Source organism: Vulpes lagopus, chromosome 20 (assembly GCF_018345385.1).
Source record: "Vulpes lagopus strain Blue_001 chromosome 20, ASM1834538v1, whole genome shotgun sequence".
Taxonomy (NCBI): domain Eukaryota; kingdom Metazoa; phylum Chordata; class Mammalia; order Carnivora; family Canidae; genus Vulpes; species Vulpes lagopus.
The window spans coordinates 12,487,264-12,499,684 of NC_054843.1; the positions used below are offsets into that span (position 1 = coordinate 12,487,264).

Here is a 12,421-nt window from a genome sequence, read left to right on the forward strand (position 1 = left end):
CACTGCAAGCATAGGGTATTCCCTAACGAATCCCAAGAACTCTAGGAAAATGCGTAGCTACTTCTCTGTCCCAGGAGAAAAAAATAATAAAAAAAAAAACCTTACCTAAAATAGCAGCAAGGAAAAAAATAAAAAAATAAAAAAATAAAATAAAATAGCAGCAAGGGGGAAAAAGAGGGAAAAAATGTAACATCAGGAACCACATCCAATTATTAAGTCAGAGAGTGAAATTAGGCAGACTTGAATGGTCATCAGGAAGGCTCAGTGAAGAGTCCGTGTCCAACTTGGTTTTCCACAGCCTGAAATGCCAAGTTCCACTCCAGCCAAGAGCTCCCTCTCAGGCCAAGCCATTATCCATCCAGGGGCTGGGTTCCCCAGGGGACTCCACTTCTGAAAGAGCTAAATCTGCTCCCATCTTCAATTCAAGGGCATGGTTGGGGACCTGGGGGATGCAATGCCCTCTCCTTCCACCTTTTCTCTGCCCTGCACCAGGCTCTGTGGCCCGCAGTGTTCTCCTTCCCTTGCTGAGTTATGGTGTAGGTTAGCTCTTGGCCCTAAATCAGGATCCAGGAGGTTGCTGCTCTAGGTTATAATTTAACTATCCACAGGACACCCCTCCTGGGTCACTGCCCCTACAATCAACATGTCACATGCACAGACCCTCCAGCTTTGTATAAAGATAGGGAAGGTGGGGGGGGGCGAAGATTGTCCTTTCCAGCCAAAACTGCACCCCTTCCCTTCGGTGGCATTCACCTCTCTGCTCACCAGGCCCTAAAACACACCACTGTTATTGCCCGTCTACGGCTTCTCTCCTCTTACTAAATGACCAGCCACCGACATCATGTCGATTCCTTCTTTTTTTTTTTTTTTTTAAGATTTTATTTATTTATTCATGAGAGACACAGAGAGAGGCAGAGACATAAGCAGAGGGAGAAGCAGTCCCATTGCGGGGAGCCCGATGCGGGACTCAATCCCAGGACTCCGGGATCATACCCTGAGCCCAAGGCAGATGCTCAACTACTGAGCCCCAGGCACCCCTCCTTCACCCATTATAGTGGGGGATTTTCAGATCATTAATCCACAGACATGACTAGGAGGAGATAATCAGCCAATAGACCAGACAAGCTGGGGGCTGGTATGTAGCCCCAATCAACCTGAGGCTAATGCTGTCTCCCCACAAAAGTTAAAGTGAGATTCTGGCTATAGTTTGGCCTCAACAAGTTTTAAAAACTGTACTCATTCATGACCCAAAAAAAAGAAATATATATATATACATACACACACGTACACACACACACACACACATACACACCCATAGACATACAGACATCCACACCCACGTTTACACACATATAGGCAGGCATGTGCGTGCACACACGTGTATGGATATATCCATTGTCTTGCGGGGGTGGGGAGGAGAGATGCTGAAAAGTACAATTAGATTCTGTCTTTGTTTGAGTCTGTGTTGCAATGTTTTAAAAATTACACCCTTTGGCAATGAAATTCTTAAAAGTCCTATGAACAAACAATAGTTTGAAAGCCCGGCAGTAATACAATCTGCCTTTTGCAACGGAGCACACAACAATTATTAGGATCATTTATTTAGCTCTTCAACTGCCTGTAGTAGGTTATATAATAACGGCCACCCAAAGACTTTCAATAATCCTACTCCCTGGAACATGTGAATGTGGCCTTATTCGGGGAAAAAAAAAAAAGTGAAGGATTTTGAGATGAGATGAACCGGGAGCATCTGAGTGGGCTCCAAATGTCAGCACAAGTGTCTTTATAAAATAGAGGCCGACGGGGGGGAAGATCTTGCACAAATATTCAGAGGAGCAGGCTGTGGGAAGGAGGAGAGATGACCGCGATGGCCCACGAGCCAGGGCACACTGCAGCCACCAGAGCCATCAGAGGCAGCACGGCCCTATCTACGCCCTGATGTTGGTCCAATGACATTGATTTTGGACTCCGGGCCTCCGGAGTCCAAAAAATTTTTAGGAACTGCAAAAGGATCCATTTCTGTTGCCATAAGCCACTGAGTGTGTGGTGCTCTGTTACAGCAGCCCCGGGAAACTAGTCCACCAGATGTGCCCCCCGGTCACTGGGGATCTTGGATCCCAAGTCCTCCTGGTTCTGAGAGCCCCCCGGTGAAGACCCGGAGCCCCCAAGTAACCTCACCATCCCCCCTCTCCCATTTCCACACGCCACCTCGTTCCCAGGCTTTTTAATTCACCCCCTACACTTATCAACTCTGCCTTGATAATACTGAAAATGGAATGCCGTTCTTGATTACAGCAGCTTCATCTGTAACAACCGAAATGGGAAACACTGAGCAGGGAAATTAAGGAAAAAGCAGTCAATGATCAGCAAAGGGAGGCACCTAATTTAATTTGACAGTAATCAGAGATTTGCAGGCAGAGTAAGATCTAACGCTGATTCTATCCAGTTGAAGCTCGGCATGATGATGGGTCTCTAGCAGAAAAGAGAAAGTGCTCGAGTCAGGAGAGTTTTAAAAGGTAAAAATTAAACGTGTGCAGACGCGCTGAGGACCAAATCTAAGGACCCAACTGGATGAGTGTGTTTGGGGAGGGTGAGGACGGGGATGTCAAGGGAGTAAGGAAGCCTGGATGTCATCCTGAGCACATCAAGAGGAGCAATTTTTCGTGAAAGGTGAATCAGACAACTCCAGCTCTTCAACGGATTCAAGTTGCAAAATCTCCCGAAATCTTACAAAGGAATCCGTTTTCAAAGACTGCCCTTCACGTTTCCAAGAGGAGTCGCCGAGTCTCACAGTGGTGGTCGAAAATTAGATGAGAGAGAAAGAACAACCTGGCTCCAGGGTACCACAGTTGAAACACATTATTCACCAACTTCTCTCATTAATTAAAAAATTGCATTTCTCAAAAAAAAAAATTGCATTTCTCACAACCTGGCAAGTCCTGCCATCCTCCCCACCTCACCCTACACCACCAAAAAAAAAAAAAAAAAAGAAAGAAGGAAAGAAAGAAAGAAAGATAAAGAAAAAAGAAAAAGAAATGTCTACCAATGATGGGTAAGATCAGCAAATGCAAATAGCTAAACTCCTAAGAAAGGAAAGGAAATCCTCCAAAGCCAAAATAATGAACATATCTAAGATGACTGGGTGGCCCCTATGGGGTGGGGAAATAAAAGAGACGACAGAGGGGCACCTGGGTGGTGCAGCCAGTCAAGCAAGTGTCTGACTCTTGGTTTCGGCTCAGGTCATGATCTCAGGGTCACAAGACTGAGCCCCACGTCCAGCTCCGAGCTCAGCATGGAGTCCAATGCTTGAGATTCTCTCTCTCTCTCCCCCTCTGCTCTTGCACTTTCTCTCTCTCTAAATTAAATAAATAATTTTTCAGGAAAATAAAAATGCAAGAGAGAAGGGGCGATTGCAGGCAAGAAGACCCTGAGGAAGAAGACGAACAGGTGGAGGAGTCCGCTCTGCATGAAGGGGGAGCACCACTCCCTCCAACATAGGAAAGGGGGAGGAGCTCAAGCATGTGGATCCCAGTTCATTAGGAGAAAGATGAGTTGCAGAAAGGAATTCATGCTTAATGCCCTGCATTAGGAGAAAAAAAATTCCAACATTGAATCATACTCAGAAGGAGAGATGCACAAAAGCATCTGACCCCGTAGTGGCACGTACTGGTACCTAAGGTAATGTGTCTAAGGCACTTAGTACGACGTCTGGCAGATAGTAAGTGCTCCTCAAATTGATGCTCTTAGTATCATTACCATGTTACTTTCACTGAAGCAACCTATGGAGAGGGTGAAAAAGCACTCCAGCTTAGTTCAGCCAAGGAAAAAAAATGTGCATTTCCTTCCCTTGCAGATGAAAAAAGAAGCCGGGACCACATTTCGGCATCCCAAACTCTCTGGGATGGAGTTGCTTTTAAATCCCAAGGCAGTGGTTTAATATCAGTCTAGTCTCTCATCTTTAAATATTAACTTAGTTGAGACTGTCTACATAAGATCAGAGTTAACAGGATCTAAAAATGCATCCCTTCATCCTCGATCACCCTCCACTGCCTTTAAAATTCATTACTCTCCAACACATCAAGAATTGTAGATGTGTCCAATCTCTAAAATGAAAAGACAGATGTAAAATGGATCTTCCACATGACTAAGAAAAAGAATGCTGCCCAAAGACCTACTCTTAATACCACAAAAACACACATGCATGTTTGCCCATTCTACAATGTGGGCTGTGTTTTAGAAAGTTCAGGCTTTCTTTTCTTTTTTTTTTTAAGATTTTATTTATTCATGAGAGACACAGAGAGAGAGGCAGAGAGGCAGAGGGAGAAGCAGGCTCCATGCAGGGAGCCCGATGAGGGACTCAATCCCGGGTCTCCGGGATCACACCCTGGGCCGAAGGCGGCACTTAAACCGCTGAGCCACCTGGGCTGCCCTCAGGCTTTCTTTAAAGAGTTTGTATACCATACTTTAAAATCAGAAAACATGGTGCAAAAGGCCATGACCAACTGAATTTTCTTATTATGTGGAAATTAGCCAAAAAAGGAGCTTTCTTCCAGAATGCTTTGGTTTCTTTTTTTAAGATTTATTTATTTATTTGAGAAAGAAAGTGTGTGCACACAGGAGTGGGGCAGGGATAGAGAGAAGAGAGGGAGAGAACCCTCAAGTAGACTCCTTGTTGAGCATGCACAGAGCCTGACATGGGGATCGATCCCAGGATCTTGAGATCATGACCTGAGCCGAAATCAAGAGTTGGACCTCTTAAACAGACTGAGCACCCCAGGTGCCCCCAGAATGCTTTGGTTTCTAAATGAATAATGTATATTAAACTCAAGTGACTCTTATCTTCTTCAGCAAACATTTATTAAGCACCTAAAATACACCTGACAACTCTTCCACATGCCCCGAGTGCACACAAGGGAAGAGAAATGGATCTTCAGGCTCTCTCAGGGGGATAACCCAGGTCCTCTGTAGTGGTTCCAGATTACCATCTGTTATGGACTGACCTGTGTCCTCCTGCTGCAAAATTGTATATTGAAGCCAACCCCCCAAAGTGACTGTATTTGGAGAAAAGGGCCTTTAGGAGGTGATTAAGATTAAATGAGATAAGGGTGGGGCCCTAATCTGATAGGACTGGTGTCCACATATGAGGAGGAAGAGGGGCACCTGGGTGGCTCAGTGATTGAGTATCTGCCTTTGGCTCAGGTCGTGATCCGGGGTCCTAGAATCAAGTTCTGCATCAGGTTCCCCACAGGGAGCCTGGCTCTCCCTCTGCCTATGTCTCTGACTCTCTCTGGGTCTCTCATAAATAAATAAATAAATAAATAAATAAATAAATAAATAAATAAATAAATAAATAAATAAATAAATAAATAAAATCTCTAAAAAAGAAAAAAGAGGGACGCCTAGGTGGCTCAGCGGTTGAGCATCTGCCTTTGGCTCAGGGCATGATCTCGGAGTCCTGGGATCGAGTCCCACATCAGGCTTCTGGCATGGAGCCTGCTTCTCCCTCTGCCTGTGTCTCTGCCTCTTTCTCTCTGTCTCTCGTGAATAAATAAATAAATATTTTTTAAAAATAAAAGAAAAAAGAGCCAAAGTGGCTATCTCCAGAGGTAATTCATATTAAAAAAGAGAGAGAGAGAGATACACAGATTTCTCTCTTTCTCTCTCTCTCTGTTCCTCCCTCCTCCCCCGCTTGGCCCCCTCTGCCTCTGTGCATGCAGAGAGGAAAGACCACATGAGGACACAGCAAGAGGATGGCCACCTACAAACAAGAAAAGAGGCCTCACTGGAAATCATCTCTCCTGGCCCCTGATCTTAGGACATCCAGCCTCCAGAGCTGTTAGAAAATAAGTGTCTGTTGCTGAAGCCCCCAGTCTGTGGTCTGTGGTTATGGTCACCCAAGCAGACCACTAGATCATCCAAGCATCATACAATTCTATGGATTCCCTCATCCTGCAGAAGAATGAAAATATAAGAGCCAAGGGCTCGTGTCCCTTCACCCAGGGCTGGGGCCAGACCTCAGTTTCTTTCCTGTTATCACCTGTTTTCCACACTCTGGCACCTGGGCCTGCAGGCTCCAAGCCCCAGAGCCTTGACTCCAGAGCCTGTCCCTGCCACTTGGTGGCCTCTCTTAGCCTTAGTTTCCTTACTTTCAAAAAAAATTTAAAAAGCAAGGAGGGATAATAGTGCCTACCTCCTAGGGACGTTGGAGAAATGCACGAGGCCACCCATGAGGGTGTTCAGCACCAGGAGCATTCGTGGAAGCCCTCAGGAAGGGTTCGCTGTCAGGAGCTGCATGTTTTGTGCGAGAGGAATGAGTAGGCACGAGCCAGGAAGCCTGGCTCTCAGGCTTCCGTGCCCACTGCTCCCTGTCGTCCTCACGGGCAGGTCTGGGGCCCTCGGACCACCCAGCCAAGGGGTCAGAGCAGACTGTGCTTCTCCCCACAGCTCAGCCTCCTCAAGCTTCTGCCCCAGGCCTCTTCCCTCCTTACATGACGATGGGCCACCATGCCACCCACTGACCTCTCCTTCCAGCTCCTTCACTTCTGCGACCCGTCCGCTCATGCCTCTTTTCTGAGCTCTGACTGCCTGTGGATGTCTCCACCATCCCCTCTGCACTGCCCGCTCCCCCCACCCCACCTCTGCCTGGAATTCCCTCCCACAGAGCTCTCTTCCCTGGCCAGGTCCCACTCCTTCTGACCTCAGAGGACAGCTTACTTCTCCACCCAGGCTGCCTCAGGTCACCCACACTCCCCCAGCTGTCACACCCGCCACACACACATCAGTCTGGGACACCTTCACTTGAAACCTCCGAGAAGGCAGCAGTATGGTGGCTTCTTGGTCACCTCTGCTCCTGCCTTGGGTAGGTCTAACCACTCAAGCCCTCCCCATCCTCAGCTACAAGACAGGCAGACCAAAATCCTTCCCTTGGACCATTACAGTTGCAAAATGGGATGCTTCCCATTTTTTAGTTTCCCACTAAGTTGTGGTTCACACATGCCTTGACGTGTTTCAGCTCGTGTGTGATTATGATGCAGAGACACAGACTCTCCCTCTTGGAGAAATGTCACCTTCTGTGAGAGGCTTCCCAGACCCGCCTAATTCCACCTGCTCCCATGTCCTCTGCCCCCACCATGCCACTCCCAATCCCTTATGCCATCCTGTGTTTTTTTTTAAGATTTTTTTTTTTATGAGAGACACACAGAGAGAGGCAGAGACATAGGCAGAGGGAAAAGCAGGCTCCCTGTGGGAAGCCTGATGTGTGACTTGATCCCAAGACCCTGGGATCACACCCTGAGCAGAAGGCAGACGCTCAACCACTGAGCCACCCAGGTGTCCCTCCGCCATGTGTTTTGCTGTCCTTCCCTCCCAGCACAACATTCTCCCACCTCCAGACCCCCTTCGCAGACTCCGGGATCGGCCCAGCTGGGACCCACTCACCTTTCTCCAGAACCCTCTTCTAGAACCCCCTTCATGGCCCTAGCCCCACTGTCACTTTAAATGGTGGCTTGCCCTTGCGTGCCCAGTGCCTGGCACAGCCTCAGAGAAAGAGATGCTCAATAAACCTGTACCAGAGCCATGACATAGCCGATACATGTGCCAGTTAAGGAAAGGAGGAGGGAAGGGGTAGGACGGATGGCTACAGCCATCACCTATATGCCCTGGGAATGCCACTTCAGCCTGGACAGAAGCCATACAACCTAGGCTAAATGCTGACTAAAGCAGATCAGAGGACCCTGAACAAAGTGTACCTCTGGTGGCCCTCTCTGGGTGAGTCAGAGAGAGAAAGAAATTTGGGATCGCTGCCAAGCTAAAGGCAGTGGGCTGATGTCCCCTGCTCATCACACGTGGACTGGAACCATCCGCCATCCTCCTGCATAAAGCCATCTCTTGCTTCCTAAGCATCTGGCTGAGTATGGGAGAAGTCACCAGGGTGAAGAGCCCTGGAGAAGCACCATGACTGGTGCTAAAGCATGTGTCTGGGACCCTGACATTCCAGCACAGAAGAACTGTCACTCTTCCGCAGCCACTCCCTTGTGCCACCCTAAGTCCCTGTCACCATGACACCTGACTCTGGACTGTCCATCTGCTGGGTAGCCTTTCTTCCTCCCAAACTTGTCTGATCCCATCTGTCATCTTCTTGAGAACTGACAGGGGTTGGGGGGGGTCACAAATCTCTCCAAAAACAAGAACCAACCCCCATTTCTCCCAGAGGAAGAGTCAAAGTGCTCATGATGCCCGCAGGTCCCCATCATGCAGCCAGCTCGCCCCCTGACTCCATCTCGCTCTGGTCTCCCTCTCATTCCTTCAGGTCACCACCCAGTGCCTCCTTACTGTTCCTCAGATGTGACAGGTATATTCCCACCTGGGGGCAGGAGCCACAGGCTTACTCCCTCACCTCCGAGACTTTGCTGAAATGTCACTTCTCAGAGGGGCTTCCCGGATCCACCTGTTTACAGCCACAGCTGCCTGGCACTTAATACAACCCCCTTACTCCAGCCTGTTCTCCCCACTTAGTGCCAGTCACTTCTTAAAGCCTACACAGCTCACTGAGTGAGGGTGCAACCTGCCTGACCCTCGGATGCTCTGGAAGGGAAGGCACAGTCCTCTGTCTCCTTCACTGATGTGCTCTCAGCATCCAGAACAGTCTCTGGCACATACACAGCACTCTAGGATTTCTCGAATGATGAATGAATGATGAATGAATGAATGAATGAATGAATGAATGAATAGCAGTATGGTTGGAAGAAAAAGATTCTATTAACTGTATCAGAATCTCTTATAGGCTCAATTGTGTCTCCCTGTCCAATTCACATGTTGGAGACCTAACTCTTCATGTGACTATATGGAGACCGGGCCTTTAAAGAGGTAATTACACATAAACCAGAAAACAGGGGTGTCCCCTCATCCAATAGGACAGGTATCCTTATAAGGAGAGGAAGAGACACCAGGGGTTCACGAGCACAGAGAAAAAGCAGCAGCCATCTGCAAGCCAAGCAGAGAGGCCTCAGGAGAACCCACACCTGCCGACACCTTGATCTTGGAACTCCAGCCTCCAAAGCTATAAGAAGATAAATGTCTGTGGCTTAAGGCAACTGGCTGTGGCACTTTGTCGTGGTGGCTCTAGCAGACTAATGCAGAACCTTTTTAAAAGTGTTTAGTAATAGTAGCCTAGAACACTAAATCTCATTCTAACAGTAAGGTCTGGGTGACCATGCGGGACGAAATGAATGGGGCAGGGGGGAGCTGGAGGGACCGTCCCTACAGCCGTGAAGAAAATGACAAGAGCCCAGGGGCTCTGAGGCTCCAGGCTCCAGCCTGAGCCTGAGTTGATGCAAAAGGGCTGGAAACGGTGGTGATTAGCATGACCCAGTGGGGAATTCTGAAAATAAACTGGTTTCACGCCTTCTTCCCAAGAAACGATATGTGTAGATGCATCCGAGTGGAACGTGCGCCTGTGTGCCGGATACTTATTTAACAGAAAGCAGAAAATATCCTGTGCTGGCTTTATAATTAATTTCAAGGTTGCTCCAACTCACAGAGAGACGATGCTAGACAGCAAACACACATCGCTGTCTTTTATAGGGGTCCATTAATTGCTGCTATTTCTGCAGCGGAGCGCGACAGCTTCTGACCCCTGGCTCCCTGCCGGCCACCCTCCCGCTGCTGCACGCTAAAATCTGTGTTCTTGTAAATGAGGGGAAAAAAGTTTCCTTCCCCAATTTAAACAACAGAGCTCATTAGGGCTGATTTGGCAACGATAGCAGAACCCAGCGCTGGGGAAAGGCAAAGAGCTCAACTCTGGTTGAAGGGAAAAAAAGTCGGCTCGAGAGGCACGCCTCTCCCCTGGAGATCTGGAACCACTGTCACTGGGATTCTCTGTGCCCAGACTCCGGCTCCGGTTCAGAAAGCAAATCAACGTCCTGACACCCTAGAAACGTCCTGCTGGTGGGAAACCAGAAAGTGGTTCTGGCAAGGAAGGAAAAATGCAAACTGGAGAATTTGCAGATGGCAAGGTGCACCGGTGGGGCTGCACAAAAAGGCAACAGCAATGCAACTGGAATCCTTTATCGAAGCCTGTCTCCTTAGAATATGCACGCCTGTTGTCATCAAAATGCTATTTATTATCTGCAGGATAAAAGTAATCCCAAATTCCAGTGCGCAGACTTCTCCACAATTCGGGAATCTTAAGGGGAGGTGAAGTATGAATTAAAACAGGGAGTGCCAAAATCATTTCTCTTTGGTTCTGGAAAAGAGCCAAAGGCCCAGCTTGGCCACAGATGACAAGTTTTTGTTGTTGTTTTTACACCGCGTAGAATTAGGCATGTTATTCCCCACCATGCTTGGCTCCTGAAGCGCCAAATATATTGAATCCATAAATACGTAGGTTAAAAAGCTCGGTGTCCAGTTGTCTCAAATACCCCTCAACTCTGATCCCTCAGCAATCCCTTCTTGCTCCATTTCTCTTTCACTTTGGCCCCGTTTCTCATTACCCAGAGTATCACTTGGTGACAAGGGACAGGAAGCCTCAAATTACATCACCTGAAAGCAAATAAATTGATGAATCCAAAACAAAATGCATTGGTTAGGCATGACTTCCCCTGGCCATCCATGACTGTCAAACTGCTGAGGAGAGCAGCTTCCCCACTGGCCACGTGGACAGCCGAAACCCCAACCCTCCCTGGCCAGCCTCACAGAATCATAAGTGTCACCATTCTCTGTGCTCTTGCCATGGAGGCCATCATCATCCCCACCTGGTGCCTGCGCAGCTGACTCTTCCCCACCCCCTCCTGGCAACCGGTCACCTCCAGAAGGTTCCTTCCTTGCCGTGTCTATTGTCCTGGCCAGCCTTCTTAGGGATTCCCCGCACTCCTTCAGGTCTTCCCCCACTTCTCCTGTCTTCACATTGAGGCATTAGACATTTTCCTTCTAAGGATGGTTATGATCATCCTTTAAAATAAACTCGATTCTGGGACACCTGGGTGGGTCAGCAGTTGGGCAGCTGCTTTTGGCTCAGGGCATGACCCTGGGATCTGGGATTGAGTCCTGTATCAGGGTCCATGCCAGGATCCTGCTTCTCCCTCTGCCTATGTCTCTGCCTCTCTCTCTGTGTCTCTCATGAATGAATAAATAAATCTTTAAAAAAATTAATAAAATAAACTTGATTCTTTAATGAGAAATTTAAAAATCCTCCTTGATCTGGCAACCAGCCCCCCTTACCTCCTCCTCTGCTTTTTTTTTTTTTTTTTTTTGGTGGGGGATATTTTATTCTGACTAGCTTCCAGCGTACCAACTTTCAATGACCCAGCTCCCAGATGCTTTTGGTCAGATATTTTCACATAATAGTCACAGTGAGACATATGGTCCTTAGGGTCTTAGTTGTTCTTTTTTATGATGTCTTTTGATAAGACACTTACCATCAAATAAACCATTATTAAGTATGTTCATATTTGTTGTGTGGCCATCACCACCCTCCATTTCCAGAACACTCTTTTTTTTAAAGATTTTATTTATTTATTCATGAGAGACACAGAGAGAGAGGCAGAGACACAGGCAGAGGGAGAAGCGGGCTCCCTGCGGGGAGTCTGATGTGGAACTCGATCCCAGGACCTCGGAATCATGACCTGAGCCAAAGGCAGACACTCAACCACTGAGCCACCCAGGCGTCCCCAGAACACTTTTCATCTTGCAAAACTGAAGCTCTGTCAGTCTCTTCAACAAATGGTGCTGAGAAGACTGGACAGCTACATGCCAAAGAATGAAACTGGACCACTTTCCTACACTGTACACAAAAATAAACTCAAAATGGACTAAGGACCTAAATGTGAGACCTAAAAACCGTAAGAGTCCTAGAAGAGAGCACAGGCAGTAATTTCTCTGACCTCAGCCATAGCAACATTTTTCTAGATAGGTCTCCTGCGGCAAAGGAAACCAAAGCAAAAATAAACTATTAGGACTATATCAAAATACAATCTTCTGCACAGCAAGGAAATAACCAGCAAAACTGAAAGACTTCTCCCTACTGAATGGGAGAAGATATTTGCAAACGACATACCCGATAAAGGGTTAGTATCCCAAGTACAGAAAGAACTGATGCAACTCAATGCCAGAAAAAACAAACAAACAAATAATCCAATTAGAATATGGGCAGAAGACATGAACAGACATTTCTCCAAAGAAAACATCTGGATGACCAGCAGATACATGAGAAGATGCTCAACATTACTCATCATCAGGGCAACGCAAATCAAAACCACAATGAGATAGCAACACACACCTGTCAGAATGGCTAAAATCAAAAAAGCAAGAAACAACAAGTGTTGGTGAGGATGTGGAGAAAAAGGAACCTATGTACAGTGTTGGTGGGAATGCAAACTGGTAGCAGCCACTATGGAAAAAAGTATGGAGGGTCCTCAGAATGTTA

General features: G+C 47.4%; 1 protein-coding gene across 3 annotated transcripts in view; it reads right to left on the reverse strand.

Moving 5' to 3' along the window:
* HUNK (hormonally up-regulated Neu-associated kinase) overlaps nt 1–12,421 on the reverse strand; it is a 105,279-nt gene that overhangs the window by 63,184 nt on the left and 29,674 nt on the right. The window contains exon 1 of one of the 3 annotated variants that reach the window (XM_041735119.1): nt 106–535. The exons of the other annotated variants lie outside the window; for them this stretch is intronic. The gene's annotated coding sequence lies outside the window, so the exon portion shown is untranslated. Of the gene's footprint in view, nt 1–105; nt 536–12,421 lie in introns of those variants that run through there. 3 annotated transcript variants of the gene reach the window in all.